This window comes from Lynx canadensis, chromosome C1 (genome assembly GCF_007474595.2).
Source record: "Lynx canadensis isolate LIC74 chromosome C1, mLynCan4.pri.v2, whole genome shotgun sequence".
Lineage (NCBI taxonomy): Eukaryota > Metazoa > Chordata > Mammalia > Carnivora > Felidae > Lynx > Lynx canadensis.
Window position 1 is genome coordinate 97,613,726 of NC_044310.1, and position 14,795 is coordinate 97,628,520.

The window sequence follows — 14,795 nt, forward strand, 5'->3', positions numbered from 1 at the left end:
ACAACGGTAACAAATGTTTCCTTTTTTTTTTTCAAGTAATCTCTTCACTCAATGTGAAGCTGAAGCTCATGACCCCGAGATCAAGAGTCGCATGCTGCACCAACTAAGCTAGCCAGGCGCCAGACCAAATACTTCTGAAGCACTTATTATGTGCCAAGAGTTTTCTAAGATGTGTAAATTTTTTTCTTTTTTTTAGTGTAGCATATATAAAGCACATAAAGTCCACTAATCCTAAGTGTACAGCTCAAAGAACTTTTACATATGAATACCCTGTGTAACCACCACCCGTCACACCTCAGGTTCCTTCGTGTCCCTTTCCAGGCAGTAACCATCCCCCAGAAGGAATCACCCATCTGACTTCAATCCACGGATTAGTTTTGCCTTTTCTTGAATTTCATTTAAACAAAATCATACAGTAGTATTATTTTGGTATGGTTTCTTTTGTGCAAAATAGAATCTGTAGGATTCACTCATGCTATTGTATATAACAGTAGGGTTTTTTTTTCCCCTTGCTGAGTATTATTCCATCTAATAGAAACACCAGCATTTATTAATTCATTCTCCTGTTGACAGACATGAACATTTGTTCCCAGTTTTGACTGTTATGAGGAAAGCTCTTATAAACATTCTTCTATGTGTCTTTAATGTATATAGTCACTTATTTAAATCTCTTGGGTATTACCTAGCAGTAGAATTGCTGGTTATAGGGCAGACATACACTTCACTTTATTTTTTTAATTAATTAATTAATTAATGTTTTAATTTACATCCAAGTTAGTTAGCATATAGTGCAACAATGATTTCAGGAGTAGATTCCTTAATGTCCCTTACCCATTTAGCCCATCCTTCCCTCCCACAACCCTCTGTTTGTCCTCTATATTTAAGAGTCTCTTATATTTTGTCCCCCTCCTTGTTTTTATATTATTTTTGCTTCCCTTCCCTTGTGTTCATCTGTTTTGTATCTTAAAGTCCTCATATGAGTGAAGTCATATATTTGTCTTTCTCTGACTAATTTCACGTAGCATAATGCCTTCCAGTTCCACCCACATAGTTGCAAATGGCAAGATTTCATTCTTTTTGATTGCCGAGTAATACTCCATTGTGTGTGTGTGTGTGTGTGTGTGTGTGTGTGTGTGTGTGTGTGTGTATGGCACATTTTCTTTATCCATTCATCCATCAATGGACATTTTGGCTCTTTCCATAGTTTGGCTACTGTCAATCATACACTTCACTTTAACAGACACTGCCAAAGACCTGTCAAAGGGGGTTGTACCAATTTACACCCTCCCTAGTAGTGTATGAATTCTGGCCACTCCTCAATCTCACCAGGACTTAGATTATTAGGCTTTTTGATTTTAGCCATTCTGTTACGTTGTGGCATCTCACTGTGGTATCCGTGCAAACTTTACAAACTAATTTATTTCTTACCATACCAGGCCACACATCCTTTGTCACCACAGAATCATAATTTATTTTTTTAAATGACTTTTGCAGATCATCACGTTCTGTTGGCATTAAGCATTATACACTCTAAAAATATTACTAATCCAAAACAGGTCAGTTCTAGGACATTCTAGGTCAGTCCTCTTCTATCAAAGATGGCAATTTAAGTCATAAATGTAGATAAAAGATGGAAGAAAATACCAGGAGTGTGTAGAGTCGTGGAAGTCAAAGGAAGAGAATCCTTAAACAGAAAAGAATGGTCAACAGTGACAGATACACCATCAAAAGGTCAAATAAGGTAAAGATTTGAGTGTCTGTTGGTCATAAGAACTTGGGTAAGTGCAGGTTCAGTGGCATGGCAGGGGTCACAGTGAAGTGAGAAGTGGGTGGGAAAAAAGAATGGAAACAGCAACTGCAGCCAATCCTTTCAAGGGGTTTATCCAGGGAGGCAAGTGGACAACAGAGTGGTAGCTGAACAGGAATACGGGGCTCAGGAAAGCCTTTTTTTTTTTTTTTTTTTTTTTTTTTTAGGATAGAGGAGAACTAAGCTTGTTTAAACAGTGGTGGAAAGGAATCAGTAGAGAAGAAACAAAGGTCTGAGAGCAAACCCCAAGAGGGAGGCAGGGTGTGGCATCCAACTGGAGCTGCAGGGATTAGCATTTGTCAGGAAGAAGAACAGTGCTTCCCTGGGAACAGAAGGTAATGAGGAAAGAAAGGTAAGGATGCAGGTATATATGTACATGTAGGGGCCTTACGCTGATGAATCTCTCCTCTGATGACTGCTCTTTTCTCTTTGAGATAACAAGGGTGATTATCTGCTGGGAGTAAAGTGAAAGATGGAAAAACCCAGGATAAAGAAGGTTTAAGATAGGTGTGAAATTGAAAAAAAAGAAGCAAGAATCTACAGGTTCCCTAAGCAGAGAGTTTGTATGTATGTATGATTTATGCATATATGTATGTATGTACGTATTTGCCAATGACTATATCACTTGATTCTGTATCCCAGTAAAGCAAAAGTCTCAAATGGGAGGTAAGCGGAGAGTTTTTCAAAAAGCAGAGGTAGGGGCTAAACCTTTGAGAACATGAATCATGATTAGAAACTGTAAATGAGAAGAAAAGACAGAACCAGATAAAGAATGGGCAAGACTGGGGAGAGCTAACAGAACCAGGAGAATGTGGATCACGGACAGGATGGGAGGAAAATGTCCTAAAAAGAAAAGGAAGAGGCACATCAGTGTTTTATAAGTAAGGAGACTAACGACTGAGAAAGGTCCTTGTTTTTGATGACAGGGCATTAAATAAATGGTGTCAAAGGGACGGTAAGGACAGCTAACAGCTAGCTACAGCTTATGAAGACAATCAGTGAGCAAACGAATACAACATTTTTTTGTAAAATTGGTGAGAAAAAATAAAAACAAAAGGGGCAAGCAACCTCAAACACAATAGTTTAAAGTTGGGGAAAAAAGCCTATACATGTTTTTAAATTGCAGCAAAAACAAACAAACAAAACAAACAAACAAACAAACAAGATCCACAAAGGATGAAACATGGAAGAGGTTTGAGGCAGGTTAGGTCTCATGGAAGAAAGAGGCTTAAGAGTCCGAGAAGGATGGCAGCTCTTACAGAACTGGGAAAAAGACAAGAAAGTATGTATAGTGTAACGAAGGCTCAGATCAAGTCAGGTAAACTTTCTCATACCAAGTCAGTGAAGCTTGCTCATGGTGTACCAGGCTGTAATCTATGAAAATAAAATAGCCTGGCCATTTTAGAGAAGAAGCCTGGCTACTTGAGGATAAAATCTTTAAGAGCTACTCAACAACAAGGTGGATAGTTAATAGATTAATGGCTGGACATTTGATTGAAGTTGGATAGCATGATTCATAGAGGGTCTGGCCTATGTGACTCTTCATCTCTCTCCTAAAGCTGGGCACAAGAGTGAACAAAATAGACTAGTGCCAAAGATAGAAAAACTAGTCATTTTCTCCACTCAGGGGAATGCCTTGCCTTGGCTTTCGGTGTAAATAATGGAAGATCAGTGGAGCCAAGGAACCCGGTGATATGATGAGGGCAAAAGTGAAGTCTTGGGTACTGAGTGAAGGAGAGGCATGTTTGTGGGGAGAAATTGGGTTTGAGGAAATTAATAAACACAAGGAAACAGGAACACATAACATCAACAGAGGAGGAGATACAGCAGGTGATTGTAATTTTTCTGGGGAGGAATGAATGGAAAATCAAAACGAGATCATCTCCCGGCAGTAACAGCAGAAGTGTATGTCGGTCTGGTTTTATAGAACATACACACACAATTGCCAAGGTTCTTTAGCCTGCTTAGTGAGAGAGGACTGCCTATTCAATCAAGTCCTTCTTAGGCCAGTGTTTCATGAACTGCCCTAACCAAACCCATGGCAAGAAATACATGTTTTGTCATAATACACACACAAACACATGCACACACACGCACACCTGAAATAGAAGTTTCACAAAATAATTACCATATGATAAAGTAAAACATAAAGTGAACATCAAATATTATGTTCCCATTATGCAAATACATTTAAAATTCCAAAATAAGTAATATAAAATAAATTATATATAATATAGTATAGTATAATATAATATAATATAAAAAATATACAATTAACAAAGATCCAATGTAATGCAGTGGGTGACTTTTCCTGTTCATAAATTAATTCCAGTCTGGAAAACACAAAGACAATGCTACGTACTTATCAGGATCACTAGAGTCTTTTATTCTTTTGTTTTGAATTGGGTCAGGGTTGAAAATCCTCCTTGAAACAATGAGTTGATGTGAATGGCAAAAATAGTACTACATTCTTTCTACTTTGCAATTTAGAAATGTATTATTTGGTCATAATACAAAATGATGATAAGTAAGCAATGTCATAGACTCATTCTTCAGAGTAAATGAAGAACTAAGCCACAAGAAGTCATTTTCTTGACAAACTAAAAGTATAGTACACTTATAATATCAGTGATTCCATCACTCTGGACTGTGATATCTGTATCACACTCTAGCCACCTTATCAGCATGATGAAATGTCCCATAATGGTATAGAATGGGGGTATGTCATCACTAAGAGGTGAAGTTTTAATTTTCAGCTGATATATCATCAAAAATCATAAACATAACATCCATCAATTCTAGATGAATACTTTTTTCCAAGAGGTATGTAGCCATTTTTCTCTTCCGCTACTGATAGACAACGAAATAAAACAATAATGAGTCTCTTCCAGGAAAGGTCCATGAATAAAAAGGAAACTGTGATCATTTTACATTTTTTTCTTTGAAAATATTTGGAAAGGTTTACTGAAAAGTCCAGTATGCTATGTTTCCAAGAGTCTTTTTTAATTTTAAAGATGATTAACTTTCATTTGCAACATTAATACAAATACAGAGTCTGTCATTTTAGTCAGGTTTTGCACATTTGATAAACCCATATTTTAAATAATTTTCATTAAAAGTCTTAGACTCTTTCTCAATTCACTATTTTCTCAACATTTTTGTACATCCAAATGCAGCTATTGAACATGTTTCTGTATTCCTTACTTCATGCTTTCTTCTTCTAATAGCTAAGTAATAAATTCTAAGGACAAATGGATCTCATTTTCTCTTAAATTCTCATTATCACTGAACTCTTAAGAATACTACACTTTAGGAACACATTTAAAGTTCACAAATAAGACTTGGTTAGACAGCATCTCACCATTTTCACCAGAGGCCAATACAGTTCTGCTACATTTTGCTTGACCTTGAATTCTGCTAATCTAAATGAACTGGGTGATGATAACCACTGCGCTATGATCACGCTCAAATGGGCCATTACTTTAGTTCACATAACGTTCCTCTTCTGTTCCATGTTACCCCTTCCAGTTTAAGTAGGGACCAGGGAAAAGACAGTTTGAGTGAATGCTGTTGTAGAGCCGGCTGTGTCATTTCCTCCCAGCAGGTCCTATTATCATCGGCCTTAACAGACTCTTAAATAATCAGAGTACCAAAGAATACAGCTAAATATTTAAATATCGGGGTGCCTGGGTGGCTCAGTGGGTTAAGCATTTGACTCTTGATTTAGGTTCAGGTCATGATCTCACAGTTTGTGAGTTCAAGGCCTGTGTCCAGCTCTGTGCTGACAACATGGAGCCTATCTGGGGTTCTCTCTCCCCCTCCTTGGCTCTCTCTCTCTCAAAATAAATAAATAAACATTAAAAAATTTAAATATAAAACTATGCTTCATATTGCTAAGTAACCAATTCAAACATATTCTAGATAGCTGGTGTTTTTTGTTTTTTTACTCTGGTAGAAAAAAAGAAAGAAAAAAAGCACATCTCTTAAGTAAGTAGCTGCAAGAATAACACACACACACACACACACACACACACACACACACACACACACACCGCAATCTGTCCTAAAATTTAACATCCACACATGGGGTGCCTGAGTGGCTCAATCGGTTAAGCATCTGACTTCGGCTCAGGTCATGGTCTCACGGTTCCTGAGTTCCAGCCCCATGTCAGGCTCTGTGCTGACTTCTGAAAGCCTGAAACCTCTTTCAGATTCTGTGTTTCCCTCTCTCCTTCTCTCTGCCTCTCTTCTGCTTGTGCTCTGTCTCTTTCTCTCTCAAAAATAAATAAACATTAAAAAATTTAAAAAAAATAACATCCACACAAAAAAACCCACACGTATGCCATTTCTAACTTTGAAGGAAAATTAATAATTTTCTTCCATGTCCTCTGTTGTAAACATTTATCACTGCTGTAAACACTTCCAAAGTCAGAAATCTAACTTTATTTTTTTAATCAATATTTATTTATTTATGTATTTATTTATTTATTTTTGAGACAGAGAGAGACAGAGCATAAATGGGGGAGGGTCAGAGAGAGAGGGAGACACAAAATCTGAAGCAGGCTCCAGGCTCTGAGCTGTCAGCACAGAGGCCGACACGGGGCTTGAACTCACGGACCCTGAGATCATGACCTGAGCTGAAGTTGGACGCTTAACCGACTGAGCCACCCAGGCACCCCAAGAAATCTAACTTTAAAAAAATAGAGCATAAATAATAAACTTTAATATAAGTGGATTAATACTGCCTAAGTCGAATGCTAAAGAGTCCATTCTCAGGCTGCTACCCAGGAATCTAAGACTTATAAGGATAAAAATATTGAATTTCCTTTCCAAAAACAGGGGGTATAAGAGAAACATCTGAGATAGCTAGATGTGAAGAAGTAAGTCCTTTACATTTCCTTCTCTTACCTCACCATCAGTTACTTAATACTTCAATCTCACAACCCGTTCTAATGCCCATGAAGTGAAGAAAAATTGCATGTTTTCTTTTCTTTAGGATAAAAGTTATTTATTTAAGTCAGAGAGGAAAAAGATCAAAGATTCCATCCTGTCTAACCCTCTTGGAACCAGTGCAGGATAATCCTTCAAGTTTTGGTCTTTTATTTCACCCAGTTTTCAAAATCCCCACTTTCACTGAGGCAAACAGATCGCCATTTTATTAATTTAGTAAGAAGCACTGAATACTGAAAATATTTTCAAACGTATTTTTGATCCTGACGTTGTCCAAGTTAATCCACTTCTCTGTGTCTCAGGTTCTAAAACAATAAGGGGAATATTTTCCACCTATTATATGAAAGAAAAGGAGGATGAACTTAAAATTTCCATAGGTTTCAAGAAATGTATTAGAATTTAAAAGCAGAAGAACTTTATTTTTATTTTTTTTGTTTATTTAAAAAAAATTTTTTTTAGCGTTTCATTTATTCTTGAGAGAGAGAGAGAGAGAGAGAGAGAGACAGAGCACAAGCAAGAGAGGGGCAGAGAAAGAGGGGGACACAGAATCCAAAGCAGGCTCTAGGCTCTCAGCACAGAGCCCGATGTGGGGCTGAAACTCATGAACCATGAGATCATGACCTGAGCCAAAGTTGGAAGCTTAACCGACTGAGCCACCCAGGCGCCCCTGAAGAACTTTTTTTAAAACTAAACTTACAAGGGCCCCTGGGTGGCTCTGTTGGTTAGGTGGCTGACATCAGCTCAGGTCATGATGTGGCAGTTCGTGGGCTCTGTGCTGACATTTCGGAGCCTGGAGCCTGCTTGGGATTCTGTGTCTCCCTCTCTCTCTGCCCCTCCCCCATTCGTACTCTGTCTCCTCTCTCTCAAAAATAAATAAACATTTTTAAAAAGTTAAAAATAAGTAAAACTAAACTTACAAATCTAAGTACTTAAAAAAACACTCCTTATGACAGGATCAACCAAATGTGGCCCATCACCTGTTTCTGTATGGCCTCTGAACAAAGCCTGGTTTTTACATTATTAAATGGTTGAAAAAATAATCAAAGAAGTATAATATTCTGTGACATGTGAAAATTATATGAAATTCAGATTTTAGTGACCATAAATAAACTTTAATTGGAACAGAGCCCATGCTTATTCATTGAAGTATTGTCCATGGCTTTTTATAGCAGAATTGCGTAGCTGTGACAGAGACATATGGCCCACAAAGTCTAGTATTTACCATTCTAGCCCTTTACAGAGAAAGTTTGCCACCTTCTCCCTTAAGAGACCATACGTTTATTCTAATGATACTACAAATTAGGAAAATATTTCCGAAAGTCCATTTTTGAAAATGCTTTCAAAGCCATACCACATTCTTTTGAGTTTCCTCAGTGGCGGCAAACCTTCATTCTTTGGGGATGAATATGAATTTTGGAGATGGCTAAGCCACTTGGAGCCAAAATTGAGTAAGGTTGGTTATGAAGATGAATCAACCAACAAACATTTATTAATAATCCATATTTATGGGAAGTGAAGATCTCTTCGGAAAAAAAAGCACTTTCTCTGACTTCCGAGAGCTAACAATTGAGTGAGGGTATAGTCATATGCTTTCATAGGTTTGACTCAAGCTAAATTGGCAATATATGCACAGAAATAGAAAGTACAGAGGAGGAAAAAGAATTCTGTAATAAAACTAGAAGGTCTACATTCTTGTATGGCTGTGAATTTGCTATAAAGTTGTTTCATTTGTTTGTTTGCTTTAACAAACAGGAACTCCAATAATACCTCAGGCAATACACTTCTGGAATAAATGAGTGACTCCCGAATAAAATTTTATTTTACTATTTTATGTTTTTTAAGATTTTATTTTGGGGGCGCCTGGGTGGCGCAGTCGGTTAAGCGTCCGACTTCAGCCAGGTCACGATCTCGCGGTCCGTGAGTTCGAGCCCCGCGTCGGGCTCTGGGCTGATGGCTCAGAGCCTGGAGCCTGCTTCCGATTCTGTGTCTCCCTCTCTCTCTGCCCCTCCCCCATTCATGCTCTGTCTCTCTCTGTCCCAAAAATAAATAAACGTTGAAAAAAAAAAAATTAAAAAAAAAAAAAAAGATTTTATTTTGAAGTAAATCTCTACACCCAACATGGGGCCCAAACTCACAACCCTGAGATCAAGAATCATATCGTATGATTGCTCTCCCTGAGCAATTTCCTCTGCTCTTAAGGCTTCAAATACCACTTACTGGCTAACTCTGAAATCTGGATCACCAATCTCAGCCTCCCTCCTGGGCTCTGGATCCTCCCGACCTGACATCTCTACCTGAATGCTCCAGACAGACACACTTCAAACTCAACGTGTTCAACACTGAAACAATGATCTTCCTCTCACATTAAAAAATAAAACAAGTTCTTCTACCCACGGTTTGCCAAACTAAGAAACTAAGCCATTTACTTTTTCTGTTCACCTTCAAAGCCAATCACTTTTGAGGCCCCTGTAAATTCTACATCTTGACATGTACTCTCCTCTTCTCTATTACGATTTCCCCACTCCAGGCCCTATCCTCTCTTATCTGGACGATTTCAATAGCGTTAAGCCTTCTAACTTATCTCTTTATCTTCTGCCTCTCTCCATCCCATCCAGCCTCCACACCATACCACCATATTATCTTTCCTAATTACCTACCATCCTTCACTGGCTCTCCATTGTCTTTAGAATCGAGTCCAAAGTCCCTAACATGATACAGAAACTCTTCACTGCGTGGCACCAGCCAACTTCTTTTTTCTGAGTCCTAACTTTTTATTTAGCTAAATCTGTATGTTGTTTTAGGACACTTCTTGTAATTCAAAGTATTAAAACAGCTTTTAACACCATATTCTATAGTGAAACACTTTGCCAAACCGGACAAGTCTTCATTATTCCCAAGGAGAGACACTGAAACCCCACACTCACCTCATTTCTAGCAATTTCAGTGACCCTAACGCCACCATAATCAAATTCAGCAATTTTCTTTTTCCAGCTTGGTTCCAGGCACCATCCCCTTTAGCCCAGCCTCTCATCTTCATACACTCTCATCTTTAGGCAATAAACTACAATACATCCCTCACACATACCATAAACTTCCACATAATATTCTTGTTTTCATCCATATCTTCTAATTCCTTCCTCAACTCAGTTAACTGCTATTCATCCTGCAAAGCCAAATTCAAATATGGTATCTTCTCTCTAATCTTCCTCCCTATCATACACAGAATTATTTTCCCTCATCACTATTCCCACTAAATTCTGTCTCAATCTCTGTTATAACTCTTATCACACTGAAATTGTAGGGACTTATTTACATGTCTGCTTATATGCTTTTTGAAACAATTTTTTTTTTTTAATTTTAGAGAGAGAAAGAGAGTGCAAGCAGGGGAGAGGGCAGAGAGGGAGAGAGAGAATCTTAACCAGGCTCCACGTGCAGTGTGGAGCCGGACTCGGGGCTCAATCCCAAGATCCTGGGATCGTGATCTGAGCCAAAATCAAGAGTCAGTCATTTAACCGACCGAGCCACCCAGCCATCTCTGGTTATAAGCTTTTTGAAGGCAGGGAAGCATTTTTTTTTTTTGTTTCTTAAATCTAACATTTCACTTTTGGTCTGAGAACAGATATTTTAAACTCCTTGTTGAAAAATAATCACCTGTTCTATTATTAAGATAATACCATAATTGTAGTAACTGAGTGACTGAGAGTTTAGAAACAAAAAGAATCCCGAGTCATTCACCAGGGTGGGGGGAAAATGGTCTTATATACAAAGTATAATTAAACTGTAGCTTGGACAAGCTTTCATCTACATCTTGCAATACCAGTTTCTTTCTCTCTCTGCTTCTTTTTTGAAGAAGTTCTTTACAGAACTCTCTTTTAAATACACATTGGATTTGATTTGTATTCCACTCACAGAATTTGAAACTCAGTATAATGCAGAGGTTGAGATCAGGATTTCTGGAGTCTAACTGTCTGGCTCGAATGCTAGCTTTGCTGCCTAGGCTGTTTGACAGGGGCGTTACTCAACCTCTATGTCTTTCAATGAGGAGACCAAAATAATGACACCCCTCATGGTGCTGTTTTAAGGATTAAATAAGTAATGCACGTAAAGAATTTAGAACACTGCCCGGCTCAAAGTAGGTCCCAATAAATGCTGACTGATGTTATCATCAGTTTTAAAAACAGCTTTCTTACTACTTATTTTAGCCCACTTGGTAGAGTGCAATCTCCTAGAAGGAAGGAATTATATTCTTCTCATACCCAAATACAATGTAAGTGCTAAAACGGTGCCCTGGAATATAGTAAGTGCTCAATAAATAATGTGACAGTAAGGCTTCAGACCTCCAAAATCAACAAATTACAAATCACAGCAAAATTTATATAGAGAGTACATATATAAAACATTTAAAATTGTTTTAAGTAGTTTCAAAACACCTATCTTCCACTGAACTGCTGAAACATAAAACTTTTAAAGCAACACACAAATTATGTTCACTGGGAACCTTCCCTCTACTCCATCTGATTTGCTTTTAGTCTCCTTTGGTCTAAAATTCTTGTCTATAAGACACGCTACAGATCATTTAAAATATAATTTCCAGGTTTAGAAAACTGTCTATTGTCACATCAAAAAAAAAAACCAATATTCTTCCTTTATACCTGCGTTTTAAAAAATCTATTGCCATATTCAATATTAAAAAAACCCTGATGAAAGGCCAAGAGGTACAATTACTATATTTCCAGGTTTCTACCTGGGAAACTACTTCAGAACCACCTACAAATATCCCCAGTAAGTCTGATGGTAACAAATTGCTATTCCCTTTTTTAATTTCCGTTCTCCCCCTAAAACCCCTTATACATTCACATATCCATGGAAAAGAACGCAAGTGTCTATAATAAATGTACAAAAAAATACAGCTACATAGTAATTTTGTTTTGAAGGACTTAAATCTTACAAAAGCAAATGAAAGTCTTGATTTGAAGCCATACTCCCAGCTTACTTTACCAGGTAACTTAAACTAGAACTACTTACCTAAAGCAAAAAAAGTAAATTATGTATTCGATTGCTACCTAACTTCATGATAAATAATTCAGTAACAATGTATAGATAATATGTGCTATTCTGGAAAAATTTATTAATCAGTTAAAAATGGACCACACTTCAAGCAATGGCGATTCTGGGGAAAAAAAAAAGGAGCTTAAACAATTTACGCAGAAAACAAAGATTTAAGACTTTTATCTAAAACACTGGAGGTGAATCACTAGCCTCGGGGTAAAGATTTACCTGGTGCCTACTACGTGTCTGGCGTTTAGTAGTTTCTTTACAGAATATGCATGCTGCTGATGCATCAATTACAATACCTAACATTTACAGACGACTCTCACTCGTCTCCTTTGGCTCTCAACACCCCTGGGCGCGAGCGTCCCAGTTTCACAGTAGTTTTGACTGAGGTATCACATGTGTTCTGTGGGTCCTGGCGGAGACTCCAGCCCTTGACTCACAATCTAATCATCCTCTGCTATACTAGTTACTCAAAAGTTCTTAGATGTCCCACTGTCCGATTTTAAAATCAAAATCCTACTTGACGACTTTCAATATTGTGCTCCTCAGATTCTGTTAAGAATCGAAACACACACAAATGTTTAAAAGTCCACGGTCTCAGCCTGTGGACGTTCAAACTCGCCGGCCAGTCCCGGCGACAGCCCCACGTTTCCTCCTGGATGGCGCGCTCCCTCTCCCGTCCCTAAGACTGCCGAGCGCCCCCGGCCCCTGGTCTCGGGCCCCGAGGTGAGCGGCGGAGAGACGCCTCGCCAGGCTCCGCCACAGCCACCGCGGCCCACCAGCCGGGCTCCCGACGCCAGTTGTCTCCGGGCTCGGGTCCGACCCTCGCGTGTCCCTCCGAGCAGGGGAGGCGCCCAGACTGCGGGGCCCGGCCGACACCTCCGCGCGTCCCGGCTCCCTCACTGCCAGCCCCGCTGCCCCGCTTCCGACGCCCAGCATGCGACACGCACCGCCTCGAGGGACCGAGGCACCCGCCTTAGAGGCCGCCCAGGATCGCCCCGCACCTACCTGCCTTCGACCTCCACGTCGCCCCCACCGCCGGGCTGCGAGGTTCTCGCTCTCACAGCGGAGGCGCCAGCTCTCGGCGCTAGCACTCGGAGTCGGCTGCGCCCCGCCCCCGCAGGCCCAGTTGAAGGCCCCGCCCCGCCCGGAAAAGCCGGGTTCTCATTGGCTCCTCTTCCCACCCTTCACGCTCCGGCCCGCCCCCGGCACCGCCCGGGAACCGTCGAGAGGGGAACCGCCCCCGTTCCAGTCGGCCCGGGGGCCAGAACCTTGTCCCGCGGACCTTACGCGCCCGGACGCCGGCCGAGATCTCAAGCCAAAGCCCCATCGCAGTAGCCGTGCCTACGGTCCTATTGACCCCACGGCGATGGACCAGAATTTGCATGAAGGTTGACTCTTCACGGCCACCTAGTTTAATCGAGGAATCCAAATGAAACCTCACTCAAGGAAGCCATAAAATTATCTCTTGCCATTGCAGTCCAGTGCCAACTTGAAACGTACACAGATGCGAATAACGCTCCGAACACCTGAGGTTTGAAATCCCAGAGCAAGGCGCCTTTGATACTCCCAGTGCCTGAGGTCGGCCCCCACGCCCTGTTGTGACACACATGCCTAAGCACTACGCCTGCAACACGCTCACACTCAGGTATGTGCATGGCGCTGTGCCTACTGCGAGCAGCAGCCCAGTTTCACCAAGGCTGCGAGTCAGGATGAGTTGAGCCTGTTTCCCAGGCACTCGCCAACCACCCCACCCCACCTCGTCCCGCCCCATTCCACCCCACCCCACCCCACCGCTCCCCACCAGAGCCTCTTGGGTTTGACCAAAATCTTCCCACATCTGTTCACAGAGAGGTACCAAAATAGAAGACTGCCAGAAAGAGGTGTTTGGTTACACATCGCAGATGACTGTCACAAGCTAATTTAGCCAAAGCAGTAAAAGCCGCGTATCCCACACCGTTGTGAAACCATGAGTTGTGGACAATGAAACAGGAATTACCTTCTATAATGGGGGGGGGGGGGAGGAGGGAGAGTAATGACAAGACATTTTTAAAAATCGTGTTTCACTGAGGAAAAAGCGTCAATATATTTTGCAGTAAATTTTGAGCAGTGATCTTTATGGACTACCCCCCTCAACCCCACCTCCATACTTCTATATTTAGAAAACTTCTCAAACAATTGTCCAAGATGAAATTTTAAGCTAGAATAGTGTGGTTTTAAATTTTATTTCAAAATTCAAATTGATTTCAGAGTTCAAACTTTACATTCAGGAAGATTATGTGGCAAAATGAGGCAGATTGAATTCCAAATCTGGCATGGTTTCTATGTCTGTAATAAATGAATTAACATGTATGTATTCTACTGCCCTCTCATGGGTGATCTGGAGATATAACTAATGGTAGTTAATGCCTTTTAAATCTGAGACTAGAATGTTTAATTTAGCAATCTCTATTATTTTGATGACATAGAGGACAAGGTAGAAATAAAATCAGGTTCTCTAAGGGACTTATAAATACTCAGCAAACAGAAGTTCAACTTCAGAAACCAGGGAGAGGATTCTTATACTAGGGCTAGTATAAACACGCTGTCAGGATCACACCCATGCTTATAGCTACCTGTGTAGAATGTGGAAACATGCAGGAATTTGCCTTTATTTTTGTTTTTCCATTTGAGAAGTCATTATTTCCTGAGGTGTTTCACAAAATGTTCTTTTTCACGTTTGTATCCACTCATTCTATCATTTCACACTGTGAACAACGGGAGAGTAGGAATGAAATCTTATTCTTTATACCTTTACTGCCTAGAATACTACCTGATACTTGAGCAGTTCATCAGTAATTGTTTATTTAATAAGTTAAATGAACTATCAGCCCAGCCACTAGATGGCAACACAGTTGTACATGTAGAAGTATAGTCTAGCTAATTGGAATTCTACCTGGCCTTGAGTAACAGGTTCCTAAAAAGTTATTTAAAATGTACAATG

General features: G+C 40.0%; 1 protein-coding gene and 1 long non-coding RNA gene across 3 annotated transcripts in view; one reads left to right on the forward strand and one right to left on the reverse strand.

Moving 5' to 3' along the window:
• DENND2C (DENN domain containing 2C) overlaps positions 1 to 12,914 on the reverse strand; it is a 90,722-nt gene extending 77,808 nt beyond the window's left edge. The window contains exon 1 of one of the 2 annotated variants that reach the window (XM_030327557.2): positions 12,821 to 12,914. The gene's annotated coding sequence lies outside the window, so the exon portion shown is untranslated. The remainder of the gene's footprint in view (positions 1 to 12,820) is intronic. The other variant, XM_030327559.1, reaches the window with a different exon arrangement.
• Positions 12,915 to 13,082: 168 nt separating this feature from the next.
• Positions 13,083 to 14,657, forward strand: LOC115521996. The gene is made up of 2 exons (XR_003971220.1): positions 13,083 to 13,460; positions 13,663 to 14,657. It is a non-coding gene; the product is annotated as an uncharacterized LOC115521996 (long non-coding RNA).
• The last annotated feature ends 138 nt before the right edge of the window (positions 14,658 to 14,795 follow it).